At 42.0% G+C, this 19487-nt stretch overlaps 1 long non-coding RNA gene across 1 annotated transcript; it reads left to right on the plus strand.

Annotated features, from left to right (window-relative positions):
• Positions 1–699: 699 nt before the first annotated feature.
• Positions 700–6894, plus strand: LOC120749116 (uncharacterized). The gene is made up of 3 exons (XR_005699537.2): positions 700–1400; positions 5965–6062; positions 6757–6894. It is a non-coding gene; the product is annotated as an uncharacterized LOC120749116 (long non-coding RNA).
• The last annotated feature ends 12593 nt before the right edge of the window (positions 6895–19487 follow it).

Below are 19487 nucleotides of genomic sequence, written 5' to 3' on the forward strand. Positions count from 1 at the left end.
CGAGTTAGTTTCGTTTCTCCTCAGCAATGGCTGGCAGAGGCACACGTGGGAAGGGCAAGCAGAAGAAGCCTGGTGTCTGGCAGGGCTTTACCTGGGCCGGCAGCAGGAGACGCTGAGCTGCCCCGAGCAGCCGCTCCGTGCCAGGGCCGGAGGCCGGGCCCGCGTCTGTCTGCGCCCGCCGGGGCCCGCGTCTGCCTGCGCCCGCCGGGGCCCGCGTCTGCCTGCGCCCGCCGGGGCCCGCGTCTGTCTGCGCCCGCCGGGGCCCGCGTCTGTGCCTGCCGGGCCCGCGTCTGTCTGTGCCCGCCGGGGCCGTGTCTGTGCCCGCCGGGCCCCGCGTCTGTCTGCGCCCGCCGGGCCCCGCGTCTGTCTGCGCCCGCCGGGGCCCGCGTCTGCCTGCGCCCGCCGGGGCCCGCGTCTGTCTGTGCCCGCCGGGCCCCAAGTCTGTCTGCGCCCGCCGAGGCCATGTCTGCGCCCGCCGAGCCCCGCGTCTGTCTGCGCCCGCCGAGGCCATGTCTGCGCCCGCCGAGCCCCGCGTCTGTCTGTGCCCGCCGGCCCCGCGTCTGTCTGCGCCCGCCGGGCCCCGCGTCTGTCTGTACCCCGCGTCTGTCTGTGCCCGCCGGGCCCGGGGAGGAGCCGGGGCAGGAGCACCGCCTGCGGCACCGGCCCCAGGGCGTCCCGGCATCTCCGGGGCTCCTGGAGCTTACGCTTTTTGTCTGGCTTAATTTCGTTCCCGACCCATCTACTTTTAAATGAAGTCCTCACAGTTCCCCACGGTAGAACACAACGTTCTGCCTGAAAAAAACCCAAACCTCAGCTCCCTTAGAGACTCTTGGTGCATTTGAGATTTTACCTGCTTGAAAGAGCCAGGAGGACAAATCATATGGATCTTCTTCTGTCCTGGTTGCTGTGTCGCACAGACAATGTCTGTATCCTGGTAGACAAATGTGGTAACATGAGTTGCAGCTGATGGGAATTGCCTCAGATGCACAGGTGAAGGCAGTTGTGGGCTCAAGGCTCCAATTTTAAGAGTGAATCCCGACTTCATTGAACATAAATAACACATCCCTGGTTATCATTACATCTGCATCTCCATAGGGGATGCCCAACTTTATAGCCACATTTTAGAACATGAGAATTCCTTTTTTCCTTTGAGGGAGGTGCAGGGGAAAGAGGAGACCCCAAATCAGGTGCTGCCTTGGAACAGGCCTGGCACAGCACCCCAGGTTCACATTTAAGAGCGGGAGTCAGCCTCCATCACCTGGTTGGTCATGGTCTGGTCCTTTAAAGCCTCTGCAAAGCCTAGCAAGCAGCTCCTGCTTTTTCTGGAGCTCGAGAGAAGCTGGGAGCCCTGATGGCCTTGTGCAGCTGGGCTTCCTGAGAAAATCTGGGACCTGTGCAAGGTGAGCTATGCATCTTTGTCACCTCACCATGCTGGCCTCTGTGCTAGTTCTTTCTGCATGGATCCACATTTTCAGCTGCTGCCCTGCTAAGGAGGTGGACATCACAGTAACAGTGAGTTGGGACTGCCAAGCTCTGAAGCAACTCCTTCACCTAACAAAGCTTTTTACTGCAATCAAATGAAGCGGGGAATTAAATGGCCAAGCAGTTTGTTAGCAAGTCAGGATAAATATGACAACTCTGCCTGATTACCTGGAGGTTAGAACTGCTCAGAATTGCTGTTTTGCTGAGAAGCAGATCAGAAGAGTAAGTGCAGTTGGTAGTTTCTTACCTGCCTGTCTGGGAAATGTCATAGCTTCAAAGAAGCATGGCAGGGACGCTGCAGGAACATGAAGAGGAGGCAGAAGAAGCAGAGGACCTGATAACTGGAAACCAAAGAGCCTGGCAACTGCAGATAAGCAGATGCTTATTGCTTAATCTATGAAGAAGTATCATGAGACGGGTAGTGGGGCTGACATGCCGCAGAATTTATTTCATGTGTCCTTTTTTGTTTTGCTTCTCATTCCTCTTTGGAGTTTAGGCTTGTGCTTTTCCTGTTGGAACAGGAATGCAGTGATTTAAATGCACTGGTCCTACAAAGCTCCCAGGCTTTACAGTTAGTGGGTTCTGTAATATCTGCAAATCAAACCGAAGGCACAAATGTTGTTTTTTTGGATGCTGAGGTACATGCTAAGCCACAACTCATGGTCCTTGTTGAACAGATCTCAAGGAAGAAATTCCACTCATTTCTACAAACCTGACTTTTTCCAGGACAGCTGCAAAGTGAGTTGAAATAGAAATAGTTGTGCCATAGATCTGGAATATAATGTAAAAAAAAAAAAAAAAAAAAAAAAAAAAGCCTCTTACAAAGTCTGCTGTTCTTTAATAAATATAGTGATAACAATAAAAAGTCTTGATGTAATTATACCTGATCCTGTTCAAAGCTTCATTCTGTTGATAGAAACATGAGGGACTTGGTAGCTGTAAGAATGCAGTGGTTTAGAGGAGAAGGATTCTTTCAAAGACTGCAAAGGGGGAGAAATAGTGAGTGAAAAAGGAAGACACATTACAGATTTTAACCACAGAAGACACACTGGAGTATTCAGCCCCAGGAAATTCAAAGAAGGGGGGATTTACAGCAAATTTAAGAACAATGTGGTTACACTGTAGTTTATAGCTTGTGGCATTCAAGAAAAGTGGTTAGAAATTGTGTTTTCTGTGCTTAATGAGAAAAAAAGGTTTTGCTTTGTGCTTCGTAATGTTGAAAGCATTAGGATCCATAAACAGCAGCATAGTTTAATCAAGTTTTGCCATCAACTCCTAGAATTATTCCAGAAGTTCTGGCAAAGTTTCCCCTCTGCCATCTGCCCCCATAATTTTCAATTCTCATCTGATGCTCACAAGGAGTCACCACAGAGGTTGTCACAGAACTGATCACAGTTCTGCACTGGTGAAATTGCTTTTTAGTATGAACCAGTCTTAGCTACAGCCTTTTGATACCAACATCATCATTGCTCTAAAGTAGATCTGGGATGGTGTCTTTTAAACTTTTTTGTAATATTGAAATCATCCCTGTTTCTGCCTTTTATGTTTTAATTGTAAAGACAATTAGTGTTTCATGTAGAACACATTTTATTCCAGGACAGCCGATTCTCAAGATATCCACATTCTGAGGTTTATAGTTCAGTTCAGTCATGCTTTCATTTGTTCAGTTGTCTTTATCATGCAGCATCTTTAGGGAATACCTCTTCTGGAACCTTCTCAGGTCATTTGGAAACTTTGTCTGTATCATTGTCAAAAGTGCTGATGTTAAAGAAATGCCAGTTCACTGGTGAAGTGCTGACAACTGCCCAAGATGTTGATAATAATCTATATTTTACTGGGTTTTTTGGGAGAGAAATTTCCATTTATAAGTAAGGAATAAGAATGCTGGGAAGCTCGCTGTCAAACTTTGACTTGCAGCAGTTCCTGGAACACCACAGTATCAAGATTTGAAAAATGTTCTGAATTCGTTATCAAAGTTGTGACAGTCCACGTGAAATCTTTCTTGGTAGCATAATTTGGTATGTTACATTTACGTGTAAAACACATTTTTCTAGTGTTAAACTTTCCTAAAGAATTTGTCCACCAAAACAAACATTATGGGAAAAAAAAAAAAGAAGGAAAAAAAAAAAAAAAGGAAGTTGTCTATTTCCAGTTGAAAGGTTGGGTTTTTTTTTCCCCCTCAGTGTTTGCTCAGAGATATTATTATCTCTGGTCTGGAGCGGGTGTTGTGAGAGGGTTTAATTTTTTGCTAAATGAGGATAGTAGTTATTATCTGCCCAACCATAGCTTTAATTTTGCTGTGAGAGCTGTAGTAAAATGCTTCTTAAATGTTTTCATTTAGAGAGCAATTTAAATATTATTGTTAACAATTAGCAATTGCTTTATGTTCCAAAAAGTATTATTCTTTGCATTCCTATTATCGAAGCAGTGAATTTGAGAAGATGGTTTTGAGCTTGACCAGGAACTTGTATTTTATACACAGGGTCAGAATAAGTTTGCTTTTGTGTTACTTCTGACATAGGTGCTTGGCTGGAGATACGAAAATAAATACAACATTAAGATATAGGAACAAATGTTTCTAAATCAGATTACTTTAGCATATGTGTCCTTTTAATATAAAATGGAGAAGATCTGAGAATTTCATTATTTAAAATACACAGAGAAAGTTTGGACGCCTTCAGTGCACCAAGTCTTTATATCTATGCCAGTGCATCCAGGAACTCCTTTCTTCCCAAATAAGCTTTCCAGCGTCGGAACAAAGCAGCAAATGCTTTCCCTCTCATCTTTCTTCTTGCCCCCACTGTTTTTAATAATGTCTGTCTGACATGCCAACAATCAGGCACATGCTCTGCCGCTGCTGCTGTCTCATCTCAGCTGCCTGAGAATGGCTTGAGAGGGATGAGGAGTGGAATTGCACATCAAGGATCTCTTTTGTCGGTGGAGCAACCAGGAGAGCGTTTCCAATTTGCAGTTTGGCACCGATGCTTCAGAAGCACCACGGATGATACCCACTTGGTTGCCTGCCACAAACTTGGGGATCAATCACTGTGTTGTGACAAGATGCAGAAGGAAAAAAAACCCCAAAGCATACATGCACATAAACAAACAAACAAACAGGAAAAGAAAAATTCAGGTAAAATCTGATTTTTATTTTGAAAAAAGAGATCTCACAAATTGAGAATTTTATTGCAAAACGTGAAGGAGGAGCGTGTTGGTGAGTGCGAACATACATGTCTGTGTTTCTCTTTCATAATATCTCACAGACCAAATATTTCATAATTTGATTCCACAGACAGTTTCTGAGTTAAATCAGGGATTGTACTGAGCCATTCTTGGGCAACCCCTTCCAAGTTTGTCCAGTACTTCTTGTGGCAGACCTGCATTCTTCTTAATCACTTACAGTCAATCAGATTTTAATTTGTCTTTGTCTTCAGCCCTGCAAAGTTTGGCCCTGAAATTTTTTCTGCTTCAAGGATCAAAGAGTGTTTTCCCTGTGTGTGTCAGGCACACTTATGGAATGCTCTCGTATGTTTATTTAGCTCCATAATTATTCCATATTAACAAAAGCAGATTGTTTCAGGAATGTTTTTCAGAAGAGCCTGTTTGAAATCCGGCTTTGTTGGAATTATGGCAGCTCCAATTCTGCAATTTTCTTTTTGAAATACATTGTAGGAATTCACTAGGAAATCTATAACAACCCCATTCAGGGATGAATGGCTTATTCTGCTTCTTATCTTGTTAATCAATATTGTTAACTAGCTGTGATGGACATAATTAATGGAATGACCCTAGCCCCTCCTAATTAGAGATAATTGCCTTGTTCTGTCATATTCACTCTCCAAAATATAAGTGTGTGAGCATAAATGTCATAATTTGTTTTAGACTCTGCCATGATCATTATGTATTCTGTTTTCTTGTTAACAACTCATTTTAATTCTCGCTCCCCCTGCAAAGTTGAAAGCCATGAAAGGGCCCTCGTACCTCTCTGAGCTGGATGGCCAAATAACACAATATATTCTTGCACACTTACAGTCAGAAGGGTAAAACGAGGAGGGTAAAACCAGAATTCCACTACTTGGCTCTGTCTTCAATCCATTGCCCAAATATTTCTCAGGATGAGAGATGTCTTAGCCTGAAGTTAAAAGGCTCTTGCATCAGAAAAAGCCCTAGATTTTGGTATGCATTTCATGTATCCTTTTATCAGCTTTATTATTTGTTATGCTTTTGCTGAGCTTCCTTGAAGAAGAACAAAAGAGTACACTTATTATGCAGCTATTTCATGAGAGCTATTTAAAATAACATTTGAGGAGGAAAAAACAAATCAAAATGAATAAAAGCCTGGCAAACACATGATGAAACGGAATGAATATCAGAGCTATTAAATTAATAAGCTTGCAAAGCATTATTTATGGTATCTCAATGGAAGTTTAGAAATTGATAGTGACTTCTCCAAATTAATTGAGTATCTTTGTTGTATTTCAGGAATACAGATTCAAACTCACCGTGCCTGTTCCTTGTGGGGAAAATTGTTCCACCTGCCAAAAACCTCAGGAGTTTCATCTGATTTTCATATTCTCAAGGTAAACAGTGGAGGCATTGACTCAGGATGGCATTCATTCAGCAGAGCTGTGCAGTCTGAGATTGTCTGCAGACAGTTGTCCTTGCTGTCACAAGCTGCCCATTAAAAGAGTGTTTGAAGCAGATTTGACCTCTCCATGGCCAAATCTGCAGAAATGCAGATGGCAGGATTTGGTTTTAGGGACTGACATGCTCAGGATGGGCTCAGACCTCCTGCCAGCTTGAAGGCCTGAGGTGTTACTCCTGTGAGGAGCATCTCACATGCTTGGGGCTGGAGGACATCCCTCAGCTGTGTCCCCAGAGACCTGCAGAGAAGCACTGGACCAGGCACATCTACACACCAGTTGATAGGACTGGAGGGGCAGAGGATGGAATGAATGGTCATGGAGCCTCCAAGGACAGATTTTTTTTTGATATTACCTTTGCTATATTCACTAATATTCACTGGTGCAAATCAGATGGAGGTAGAGGTGTCCACTTCTCCAAAAACAGGGTGTCAACAGACCAGAGCTGTCTCCTCAGAGTTAGCTGACATTCCAGTCCTTTTTTCTATGGCTGGGAAATCTCCCAGAGTGCCCACATTTCTCCATTAAAATTACATCTGCTAATTCTTCCAGGATAAACTATTTCAGTACGACACTACTTTGCTCCAGATTTACTAAATTTGGTTATTTTTTTTAATACCTTCTCATGCAGGAATGACAGCTGGAGAGACCCACTGAGAAGTGAACAAGGAAGATGGAAGAGCACTGACAGAAACAATCCCATTCCTGACACTGTTTCACTTTGCTATTCCAAGTTTGTTTTCCAAGTCCCTAACAGCTCAAATTTTACAGTGAAATAAAAATCCCATGTATATTGTGGTGAAGGTTTTAACTTTGTAGTGTTTGGCTTATAATAAAGGTCATTTTCTTGTAGCATTCATCTTGTAACTGGTGTGATTTTGCAGAGAACCAGGTTCCCCCAGTGTGAGCTTTAAACAAGATATCGGATGAGAGCTCACGATTTCCAGAAAACATTCAGTGATATGTAAAAGAAGCAATAGATTGGATTAAATAATAGCACAGAAACAACCAGCTCTGTACTAAGTCTTTCTTGCAAATCTACTTCTGCAAGTGGATTTTCAATTCTGTCAATTGCTGCAAGTGTTGCTTGCCAGTACCATGAATCAGTCCATGGTAAGCAGTAGATGTCTTGTTTATCAAGCTGGGTTTTTTTACCCTCATTGTCCCACTTAGAATCTTATAAAAAAAACAGTAAAATCTCCAACCAGAATTTCAAAACTTTGCTTCTTTGACTGGCAGTCATCACCTGGAAGGTGTTACACACCACTCAGTGAGCAAGGCCACCTCCCCATGTCCTCATTGCTTAACTGCAGAACCTTGTGGGACCCTGCTATAGATAACTATCAAAGCTTTGGGCCTTGTTCCTTTCTTCTGAGGTGTTATCAAAGCAGTTTTTCCCCTTTTCACATTGTCTATGCTGGCATTTTTGTTTCTGTTGAAATGTTCCTAACTTGAGCTTCTGAGATGAGCAAATGTTTCATCTGCTTAGGGTTGTTCTCAGTAAGGGTGAAAGACCCAGTAATGTTTTGGACTGAAAGAGGCAGAGAAAAAATGTTTCCTGATTCAGTTTCTAGCTGTACATTAGGCTTTGTTTCTCTTTAATTCCTTGCATATTTCATTGGGTTAATACCAAGGACTTTATGGCTCAGGACTGTATTCTCATAGAGATTTAAAGGACATTGTTCTTGGCTGGTATTTCCACACACTGCTATAATGCTAAAATAAAAAACCAAAAAATAAAATAAAAGAAAAAAGGATAAGATTGTACGTGCTGTTTATATTCATGTTTGTACCTGTAGGGATGTGTTGATAGGGAGGTGTGGTGAAATGATAAAAAAGGTTATGAAAGGCAGTTATTCCTTCCTGTGAAATCTGGAACTCCTAACAGCACCAATTTAATTCTGAGAATGCAGTGAAAAGGACTGGGACGATGTAAAGGTAGCACAAAAAAAAAAAAAAAAAAAAAAAAATTATAATGGAAAAATCTATATTTTGAGCACTGGCAGGAATATATTTATGCATGGAGAGTATTCTGTGATTGATCTGCAATAAAACTGAGTGAGACACAGAAACAACACAGAGATGTTTGTGTCATTCTGCAATCTCCACTGGAGATAAATATGAAATTCACTCATATTTCTTGGGAGATCTATTTTAAGCCTTCGTCCTTACAATGTGCCCTTAACTTTTGTAGTGGATTTGTAACAAATTCCTTGCTTCTGATGGAGTCATGTTCATCTATTTGACCCATGAAACGGCTTCAGAGTTCTGTCCTCAATATTTAAATGGTTACCTTAAACCAAAAAGCCTACAGTTCCCAAAATACATGATGAGAGACAAGAGCCCTGATTTCTCTCTGTCAAATCTCTTTATCCCCCATTTTCTGTTACACAAAGAAAACCATCTGTCACGTTGTCATTAAACTTATTTTTCTATTAGCCACAAAGTAGAAAAATGTCGGGTAAACTGAAGTTGCCTCAGTCTTTCACTGAGTTTATTCTTTTTTTAAATAATTGGACTTGGTGATGTTAAAGGTACTTTCCAACCTTAATGATTCTGTGTGTGCTGGGGTGGAAGGGGTGGAGGGGAATTATAATTTCTCATTATTAATATACTTTGATTTGAATACCCAAAGAATTGACTGGAAAGAAGTACTGGAAAATATATTAAGCAAAACCACAAGGTTTCTGAAATGCAGAAACCAACAGCCAAAACACCATCGTGTCTCCTGAGTTTGAAACAGCAAAGTCACACTCCTGGCATCAAATTTTACATCATCTACCTTGAATTTGACATCCTGTGTTTCTTTAGGGAACTCTTAAAGTATTGCATTTCTTGATACAGGCTTGAACTCAGTATTATTTAGTTACAGTTGTTCTGATTTGCTGCCAAAAAATGAAAAAAAAAAAAAAAAAAAATTGAAGATACTATTTTCCTAAATTGGATTGTCTGTTCAAGTTAAGGTGGATAAGGTCCAGATATGAGACACAGGTCAAAGATAACTTTGCATCTCTTAATTTTCAGGGCCTTACAGAATTCTTTATGGGGAAGAAATTAGGATAGTTTTCAGACATGGAAGGGAGAGGAGACCAAAACTCAGGAAAAAATATCTTTCCCTCCCATCTTTTGTGGATATCTGATATCAATTCAGTAATACCAGAATTTTCTTTTTCATTTCAGAGCCTATAAAAAAATTAATTAATTAAACAAAACAAAACAAAACAAAGAACAACTGAAGGGACCAGGTGAGTTCAAGTGAGACTTGATATTTACACTCAAGATTGAAAGTCCAAAATGAAGAGCTGTGTAAGGTAGTAAATAGTGTCCATAATTCACTGCCCAAAAGAACACCTTGCAAAGGAGATGATGTCTGAGATCCCCAGAGATAAAAGGAAAATATTCTGTGATACGATTGGCCTCTGCCTCCAGAAAGCAATGTGATTTATAAAGCATTTTTTGCATTAAGGTAAGTGATGGGAGAATCAGGTGAAACAGTGGTGAGGCTTTATGATAGAAATCTTATTTTCTGTCCTGGCTTTCAAGATTAAGCCTTGAATTTTGCAACACTTGTGTCACAGCACCACATAATATCTTCCAGAGGGAACTGAGTATTTGGCAATGCAGAAGGCAAACTGAATTCCCTTCTGAGAATATGCAGAAGTCATTGGGGTGTCTGCAGGCTGATAGACACAGTGAGGAGAGTCTCCAGAATGAAGTATTAGTTTAAAACCTTACATTTATTGCATCATATTCTCTAAGATTCACGGATTTGTATGGCATTTGGAGGGGAAAAAAAAATAGCAAATGAGATAATTGTCCTGCAATTATTGACAGAATGGGATGCTCAGCAGTAAGAAAACTAATCTGGAATTCAAGCCAGGGTAAGGGAAAGTCATTAGCTATGCTGTGTAAAGCAGACATACACAATCAATGTGTGAATGTCACGTTTGTCAGGCCAAAGTGATGGGAAAAGACTTCTACTAAAAGAGAGAAAATTGAACACATCTATAACAGTGCAGGATAGTTCATATCCTGTTGTAATTGCAGTGCACTTCAAGCAGAATGAGAATAGCAAGGGGGAGGAAAAAAAAACCTCTCCTGAGCTTTACAGCAGCCCTGGAATGTGTGACAAAGGTAAAGGCTTGGAAGGTGATGTTGGGAAGAAACCTGAGGCCAAGCAAAGATCAGTAAGACAGTGGGGGGGGAAAAAAGCAAAAAAAAAAGCAAAAAATCCCAAAGCTGAATTGAGCTTTAGGCAGCCAGGGAGAAAGTATCCATAAAAGAACCCCAGATGGTGCCAGAAAGAGCTGATGGTTCTGTTCCTTCTGTCTGTTAAAATGTGTCAAGTGTGCAAGATCAAAGTGCACATGGTGATTTGATGGCAAACAGGGACATGTTAAAAAATGAAACTACTGTGGGAGTTTGGATATGCATTATTGATAGGTGTGTGTTGGGTAAGATATTTAAGTGTTGACTGTTAAGTATTGCTGCTCGATCTGGTGGTGTGAGGTGACTGATGTGCCACCAAGGGCAATCCTTCACGGAGCAAAAAGCTGAAAAAAACCCCCCAAACTGAAAATGGAAAAAAATATTACCTCATTACCAAGCCAGGAATCCCAGATTTATTTCAGGCTGTGTCAGGCAAAAAGTCCACAAGCTTCTGAGTGTGCACAGAAGAAGGAATATTCGAAAGTGTGAAATAGTTCTTGCTTGAATTCCTGAGGTATTCTAGATGCTATAATCATAGTCAAAGATCCCATTTTACAGTAATAATAATGCTGATAAATAAAATAGTGAATTAAAACTCCAAAGCACCACATGACTGCATATAAAGCAAGGGAAATAACAGGTACAGACCTGCCAGCTCTGTACAGTACTTTATGAGAGGTGGGCACAGTTTTCTCCAGGGCTACATTAAAGGCTCCTGTTCCACACCTCTGGTGCTGCTGTGGGTCAGTCTAAATGCTGAAGGAGCTGAGAAGTGGTGCAATAGAGAAGAGAATTCTGTATTCCTGCAGTCAGTTTGGGAAAACCTCTCCCTTCCATCTCACAGGGTACTCCAGAAACACAAGCAGCAGCTTCTGTGTGTTAAGGGATTGAAACAGTAAATTTTACAGCACAATTCATCAGCGGCGTCAGTCAGATTTAAGAGAGAGAGAGAGAGAGCAGGTTTTAGCAAAGCTGCACAGATTGCTGTAGCTGAGGTCAACAGCAAGCTCCTGGTGCTTTTAAAAATTGATTTTACTGAAATCTTACTCAATTTTCTTAGTAATAGAGGCCTCCAAGGATTTAAACCGCTGTAAGCAAGAGCAATGCTTGGCCCTGTTCTCTAAGTAGGTGTGGCTTAGCTCCATTACTACTCCAACTCAAATAATAACATCCTTTAAAAATGGAATGCCCTTCCTAGCATTTTAGTGAGCTATTTTTTGTTTTCTCTCGTAAAAGTCGGGAGGTCAAAAGCTTAAACTCCTAAAGTCTCCAAGAAACCTATTTACCTTCTTTGCAAAAAGGCTAACATGAAATTAGACAACATATGGGGAAGGAATATAAATATATTTGCTTATCTGACAAACCCAGTGCAGATTGCTTAATTAAAAAAAAAAAAAAAAAAAAAAAAAAAAAAAAGAAGAAGAAGAAGGAAAAAAAAAAAAACAAACCCAACCAAAAAACCCCCCACCCAACAACAAAAAAACTTGGCAAATTCAGCATGGCTTAGTTATTTCATTCTAGACAAAACATTTAAGACTGTATAAAATAATAGAAAATGCTGTCTTTATTATTCTAGAGCTCACAAGGATCCTTTGCAGTCTTCTTAAGGAAAATTAAAGGGCAGGTGGCCCAGCGTGTATCGATTTGAAATTGATATAACAACAAATTCTTTAGAAGCAAGTGATGTTACAACTTGGATTTTGATTTAAAAAATTAATAATAATAATAATAATAAGAAGAAGAAGAAGAAGAAGAAACCAACCAACCAAAAAAATCCCCTAACAACAACAAAAACCCCACAAAAACCCCGCCCCAACAAACAAACAAAACTCCCAACCAATCCAGCAATCAGGACCCACAAGATGAAAGACTTCACCTTCTCTTTTGTCCTCTCTGGGTGAGGCTTTTGCACTTTGCTGGAGGTGTTTGCAAGGTTCTCCATCCTGAAGCAGAGATGGAGGTTCCATTCCTCCTTCCACTCTCTGTGATGTATCTCAGGGGTTCTTACTCCTGTAAATGCTGCAGTTTTTGTTCTCTTCTGTGCAATGTTAGTAATTCACTCAGCTGCCATCTTAAAGCAAAGTATTATTTAAAACAAAGACCCATTAAAGGGAGCACATCCATAAACCCAGCAGAGTACGCTGGGTTTGCACGGATTGGGTTTCAGTAAAACCTTCCCCTCCACACATCTGACAAGTCCCTGAATTTTTTTCACAGATCCACTGCAAGGCGTCTCCTTATTTTCATTTTATGTAAGGCTCTTGTTTTATGACACTTTGGATAAGTGTCCTCTTTTCTCAGGGTTAGGAAAACCCTGCAACTCTTTGTAATAAATTTCCCCCACCATACTGTACAAATAATTTGTTACTTCTTTCTTTTAATCCTGCTGCTGCTTCCCAGTTACAAAGCTGATGCATCCAAAGGAAGTGACTGAGTACTCACTGGCTTTTGTTCTCTCATTAAAATCTCTAGAGAGATGACTAATTTCAGTGCTGGTAAACCTTTTCCAGTAACTTTAGTTTGGTAACACAAATGACAGAGGCTTTCTCCATTTCTGGTACCAAAAAAGTAACTCACACAATTCTTCCAGATTTTGGTGACAGCTCAAAGAAATGAGGGAATCTCTTTAAGTAAATGCTAAAGCCAATATTTAAGTAATGAACTGTCTGTCTCATGAAAAATTACCGTGATGAATAAAGGGGTTTTAAAGATTGAAAATTTAGTTCAGATAAACCAAATCTGATATTGTGGTGGGAAAAGATTTTTTTCATGTTCAAGGAGACAAGAAATCTTTGTAACACATTCTCCTGATGTAGACAGCACATCTCCAGCTCAGGATAAGAAATGTTTGCATTTCCAACCCTCTTTGGTGAGTTAGAAAGGTTAAGGAGCTCCATCCTTCACTACAGAGCTGCAACTGGCTGCAGGACTGGGGAGGAAAGCCTAAAATATCATAAAACATCCCATTTAATGGATAAGAGCTGCTTGACTCAAGGTTGACAGACTGTCCTGCTATGGGTCATTTGGGCTGGGAAAATACTAATGAGATGTAATTATTTATTGCATGTGTTGTCTAATCATTATAAAGAATAATATTTAGATAGTGTTAGCTTAGCCTTCTGCAGAAACTGCAATTCTTCATTGCCCAAGTGGCCAAGGAGATTAATAAAAAGCTACCTCGTGCTTTCTGGCAAAGTAATTAACTCATTATAATCAAGAAGAAAACACTGGAAGACTTGAGAGCTTCTCAGCACGCACAGGGTGAGCTGGGGTGATGGGTCAGGAGGATGGGGACGTTTCAGAGAAGCTGAAGTCATCCAGCAGCGCAGGTGTGATTGCCTGAGAACATGTTCTGCACCCAGCCGAGGGGTGAGGGCACCCAGCTGTCTGCAGCTGGGGGAAGGATGGTTTGGGGGGCCGTAGTTAGGGGCTACCTCGGCTTTTCTGGTTTATTTTTGCTGTATTATGGTTGGAGGCTGAGAAATGTTGGTACAAACCAGGCACGTGAGGGACTTGCCCATGGAGGGACTTCTGAAGGACCTGTGTATCCTGACAAATTCTGAGCTTATGTAGCTCCTAATTATTACATACAACACTGTTCTCACTTTCCAGGTTGATTAATCTCTCCCCAAAGTCCTCAATGAAGCAGCTTTTGAAGCAAACAGGAACTCTCTGTCTCCATCCAGGCACTGGAACTGGGAACAAGCCTTTGGAAAATTGGTGTCCCCTTTTGAATTCTGATTTTCCTCTTGGGTGGTAGAATTTAGCTGGGAATTAGTAACCGTGTGTACAGCGTGCAATCAAACACCCACCTTGCCATTATGAGCAGAGGTATGAAATGATTTCATGCTTTGATGCTGGATGTGAAGCTGAGGGTTCTAAGATAATTCCACTTTATGGTCTTTTCCCCATCTTATTCTATACCCTGATGCTTTCTTGGATGACGACTGAAGTCATGGTGCCAGTTCCATGAGACAGAAAAGGAGAAAACTTTGACTACCAGGGACAAGATGAGGTGATTTGAGAAAAAAAACAGCAAATGACCAGAAAGTATAAAAGTACCTTGATAATCTGCAGAATCTCAGGTATTCTCTACTGGGGAAAAAAAAAAAAAAAAAAAGTAAGATAATTTTTGCATTATTAAATGCAAAAAGTTCCCTGTGGAAATGAAACTGTTGAGGAGTTCTCTCACATTGTGAATGCAGACTCTTCAGAGTATTTGCATTCTGCTGTTTAAAATTGCAGTTGGCCATGAGTGTTTCTCTCTGTTTTTTAGCTGGCAAAAATAGACGACCTATTTTGCTGTCAGTGTGCAAGCCTGGCTCTGAAAAGACAAGGGAATTCTTCCAATCCAGCTCAGCCATATTATGGAATTTTGCCTGTGCACTCTCAAAGTGCGTTCTCCAGATTGGATGTTGATCCCTAGTATTAGAAGTACTGTCATACTTATGCTTATTTTAAAATTTGTCTGCCTATTTTTTGTCCGTCACTGCCTTGCACTTTCTTTTGGGGGGAAAAAAAAAAAAAAAAAAAGTCAGTGAGTTGAAATACATGAGAATAAATAATTTCATTTCTTGGTTGCCTTTTTATTTTTGGCCTTACAACAGAAATTTCTGAACATTCTTTGTGACTGCAAGAAGAAAAACAAACTGATCAAACTTATCATTACGCACCTTATTGGAGGTCTGCCAGTGTCTCCATAATACCGTCTGGTTTTACAGGATTCATGGATTTCTACTGTAAGTGCTCCATCCTAAAGCTAAAATTTGGCAAGCTCTTTCATGGTAGCAATACTCTCTCCTGCACATAAATGTTGCTTTTCTCTGAAAACTGGCAGTAATGCTGGTGAAGCTTTCCTTTTATTGCTTCTATAGATTTTTGTTTACAGATAGGTAAATTCAGTCTAAGTGCTTGGACTGTCACCTTTTTATTGCATATTTAACAAACGATTCAGACTTTATGGGGGAAACTTGCAGCTGAACTGAATTTGCATTTTCCTTTTCTACCCTTTTCCATCTCCATACTTTTTTTCGTTATGGGACTGGTGTGCAGTTGTTTCATAATTACAAGTTCAGCTTTGTTGCTGCTCAAAGCTGAGGTTTTTATGCTGTCTTGTTAATCCATTTGTCTGGATTTTCACATAATTATTATGTAGGTATTGATTGGAAAGGGCTATAGCTTAGCTTTACATGACTTATTTAAAGTAACTTTTCACACTTCATTATCATTTGTTTTTATTGCATCCTGCCTTTTACTCTTCCACATCCTGCATTTCCTCATCTGCTTGCATTTTCAGGGCGACACTGTGCATTAGAAGACCTTTGAGTTATGCTGTAAAACCTCCCCCAAAGAATATTTAAACCAAGTTAATCTACTTGGTGGCTCCTTGGTCACCATCTCCAAGACTGGCCTGTGTCAGACTTAGGATGAACTCAAGCAGCAGTGCTTCCATTTTTAATATTTTTTACCTAAATAGTTAATACTAAAACAGATGCATACATATATATGTATATATGATATATACTGAGGTGGTTTTTTGGAGGCCTAACTGACTACTGAATGATTTTAAAAATCTGTCCCTGTTATGATTTATATGGAAAATTTCTGTCACTGCAGGTCTGTGTGAAGGGAGTTGTATCCACATCCCAGACAAGAACCTGCACAAATAAATCCCAGAAATTGAGGGGGAAACGTTCTCACGCCTCCCAGCAATCCCACAGAGGCACAGGCGAGGCATCGCTTGGGCACCATTGTTCTGCCTCCTCCCTGAATAAATGGGGGATTGTCCAGCCACCTTTCTTTATGAGTAGTGAACCTGTCATTAATCCTTTTTGTTTGTTTTTACGAAAAATACTTTAAATCTCTAAGATTAGAAGTTTCGTGTCATTCAATTAATTAAACGACGCCACTCAAGAGCCATAAACATTAAAAAGCTTCTTGGAAGCAGGCTGTGGCCCAGTCCATTGGATAAATTGATTGATTACTTCTGTGGCTATTCCTAATAATCTGCAGCATTTTTTCATTAGGCGGAAAGTTGTTTTCCTATTTAGTATGCAAACGTGGGATCCGGAGCATTCCGCCCATGTGTTATGATTTCTTTTTTCCATTATACAATCACAGAATGTGTCACCTCCCTGTTTACAAAAGAAAAATGTAAGAGATAAAATTTGTGTTTAGTAAGGATTTTGATCTCCAATATATTAAAGAAATTAAAGCCCAGGCTTGGCAGAAAATCATAAATCATAGTTATGTGTTTCTCCAGAAGGATTTTATGGATGCTAGGGCAAAGATATTACCATGTGCACTCTGGTTATGTAGAAATGCCACTAGAGGCTATTTTCTTTCTTCAAAGGTGCCCTTTAAGCTCACAGAGAATTACTCTTAATAGAGTAAACATGCAATTTGCACAAAACTAACACAACGTGCGTCACAGAGCAAAAAGCCTAGTGAGAAATTTGTAATGAATTTAATCTTCCTTTCCTGCTGAGAATTTTCCCAGATTGGGTTTTTTTTTTTTTTTTTTTGAAGTGAAGTTTTTTAAAAATGCATCCTTTATTTCAAATTTTTCCAAGTATTTTTGCTCTTCATTTGTTCATTTGAGAGGCCTTCTTTCTTAAAAGTTTGATACTAAGAATTTGCATTATATGGATTGTGCTGCTTAATATCCTTTTTTTTTCTTTCATAAGATGACTCCACTGGTGCTGGGATATTTGCAAACTCAGAATGTGATTGCTGTGAGTAACCTCAAAAACTCTCTTCTTTGGAAATATTTTTTCCTCTAACTGAAACCAGAATTTTGTTAGGTTTTAGGTTGACTCTTGTCTTTGTTCTTCCCCGCTCCCCAACCCCAGATTTGTTATCTTTCTTCACCCTTTTTCTTTACCCTTTTTCTTTCACCTTTTTCTCACACCTTAAAAAAAAATAGATATATTGACCTGAAATCATGAAAGCAAGATGTGGCTTCAGAGAGACCAGAACTAGTAGTCCTGAGAACTTTAGTAGGGTTTTGAAGACGTACCTCTGTTGTATGACAGAACACAATAAAAACAGTTGCATATTCTTAAAAAGCTGAGGAAAGTGTTGGCAACCCCCCCCTTCAAACTAAAGCAAAATAGTTTTTATTACTAGGGAAAGCTGTATTTTCAGGAATATGAATTTCTGGCCTTTTTGCTGTGGAAAAGCATCTTTGCCCGATGAATGGAAAGCTGTGGTGAAATGAGACTTGAGAAGGACAAAGGAGGACAGGAGATGTTTTTCTCTGGGCCATCCATAGTCAACCGCATGACCAGATCACCCCACTCCTCCCTTTGCCCTTGGAGGTTTCCTGCTCAAGAGCTCTGGCCATTTTTTCCACCTTTTGGAAGTCTGACCACAGAGGAAATGGGGGTAGATGGTAAATGTGAGTGAAAGGAAGGGTTAGACACATGAAACAAATGGTATTAAATTTGATGATTCTTTAATTTGGTTGATTGAATAATCAAGCCTGGAAGCAGCAAAGGAGATTATTATCATGCTAATTTTTGGTGCTTATGTCCTCCCCTGTGCTTTCCTGGAACAGGAACCTGTCTGAGATGCCTTCTCACAGCCTTGTCTCTCTTTTGCTTTGGCTTCCACACATTCCCAACCCCATCAGTGCAGCACACACCTGGCAGAGTTAAACCAGATGTTTGGGGAGTGCCAATACTGTGCAGGAGAGACCTTGGCACGGGTCCTGGCTTGCAGCCAGTCCAGCACCTCCTCTTGTGCTGCTGGGGACAGGGAAGCTGCATCACTGCTGAAGCAAGCTGGTGATTCTGCTTTGTTTGATAAACCTGGAGCTCAGGGGCTGCAGGCAGCAGTTCCCAGCTGTCCTGCTGGCACTGGCGACCCTGAGGACACAAGGACACACGGGACGACGAAGAAGGAGGTTGTTCAGATGTTTACCACACTGGTTGGAGAAACACTGGGGATTGGTTTCTCTGCCATCAAAGATTTTTGATGTTAATTCTGCCACGTAGCGCCACATCTGTTGCCAAAGGCTCCTCTCCTCCCATCCTGTTGCTTGCTGTGTGTGCAGACAGCACATGCATTCAGAGCTCGACTCTGCACCATGAGGATGCATAACTTTGGTTTGGAGTGAAATATTTATTTGACCTCAGTATTATTCAGATATTTCCCCATTTTTCACAGAACCACGCTGGGTGGCTCTGGAGACCTGAGACGATTCACTTGGGAAGGAAGTTGTCCGTATTCTGGAAAAAATGATCTACAGAAGGGGAGGCTTGGGGAGCGCTGCTGTGCAGGGATTCCCCCTGAGAGCAGTGGAATAGCAGCATCGCACGCCTGTTTCTCTGCTCTGTGTTCTGACAGGTACTCTGGGGCCTCTGAAGGGCTGCAAGGACTGAAGGAAAGGTGCAAGCACGAAGAGAACGCTTCTAAAAAATACTCCTTTTACGTGGCAACTTCTGGAGTAGAGCTACACACTCCTACGGAGAGCAGCTCTTGGGCGGAGGCCCCTGCCCCAGTTTGGTTCGGTGATGGCAAAGTCAGCCTGTTCCTGGGGCCGGAGTTGTGGTGCAGGCTGCACCAGAGTCACCGCGGGCAGCCAAGCCATGAACGATGCAATTGGCGTTTCTCCTTGCAAGCCAGCTACGGCTGCAGTCTCAAACTCCCGAGGTTTTACTTCTGCTCTGCCGCCGCATTCCGCCCGGGAGAGCTCGGTAATTGGACACGATGGGATCGTAGCTGGCTGCAACACCCACCCGAGGCTCCCGAGTTACGTGACTCGTGTCACCCCCTATTGCAGAGCCCCCGCTCCTGAGGCTGGGGCCGGGCTCCGGGGCATCTTCCGTGGCTGGGGGCAGACCCCGGGGCATCTCCCGGGGCTGGGCTCGGAGTACCTCCAGGGGCTGGGGTCGGGCTCCAGGGCATCTCTCGAGGCTGGGCTCAGGGTATCTCCTAGGGCGGGGGGCGGACTCCGGGGCATCTCCCGGGGCTAGGTTCGGAGTGTCTCCCGGAGCTGGGGTTGGGCTCGGGGCATCTCCCGGGGCTGGGGCCGGGGCATCTCCCGGGGCCGGGGGCAGGCTCGGCGCTCGGCGGCCGTGGCGGGCAGGGCGGTGCGGGGCGGTGGGCGGGGTGCGGGGCGGGGCGGTGGCGGCGGCGGCGGCGGCGGCG

This window comes from Hirundo rustica, chromosome 2 (assembly GCF_015227805.2).
Source record: "Hirundo rustica isolate bHirRus1 chromosome 2, bHirRus1.pri.v3, whole genome shotgun sequence".
NCBI lineage: Eukaryota > Metazoa > Chordata > Aves > Passeriformes > Hirundinidae > Hirundo > Hirundo rustica.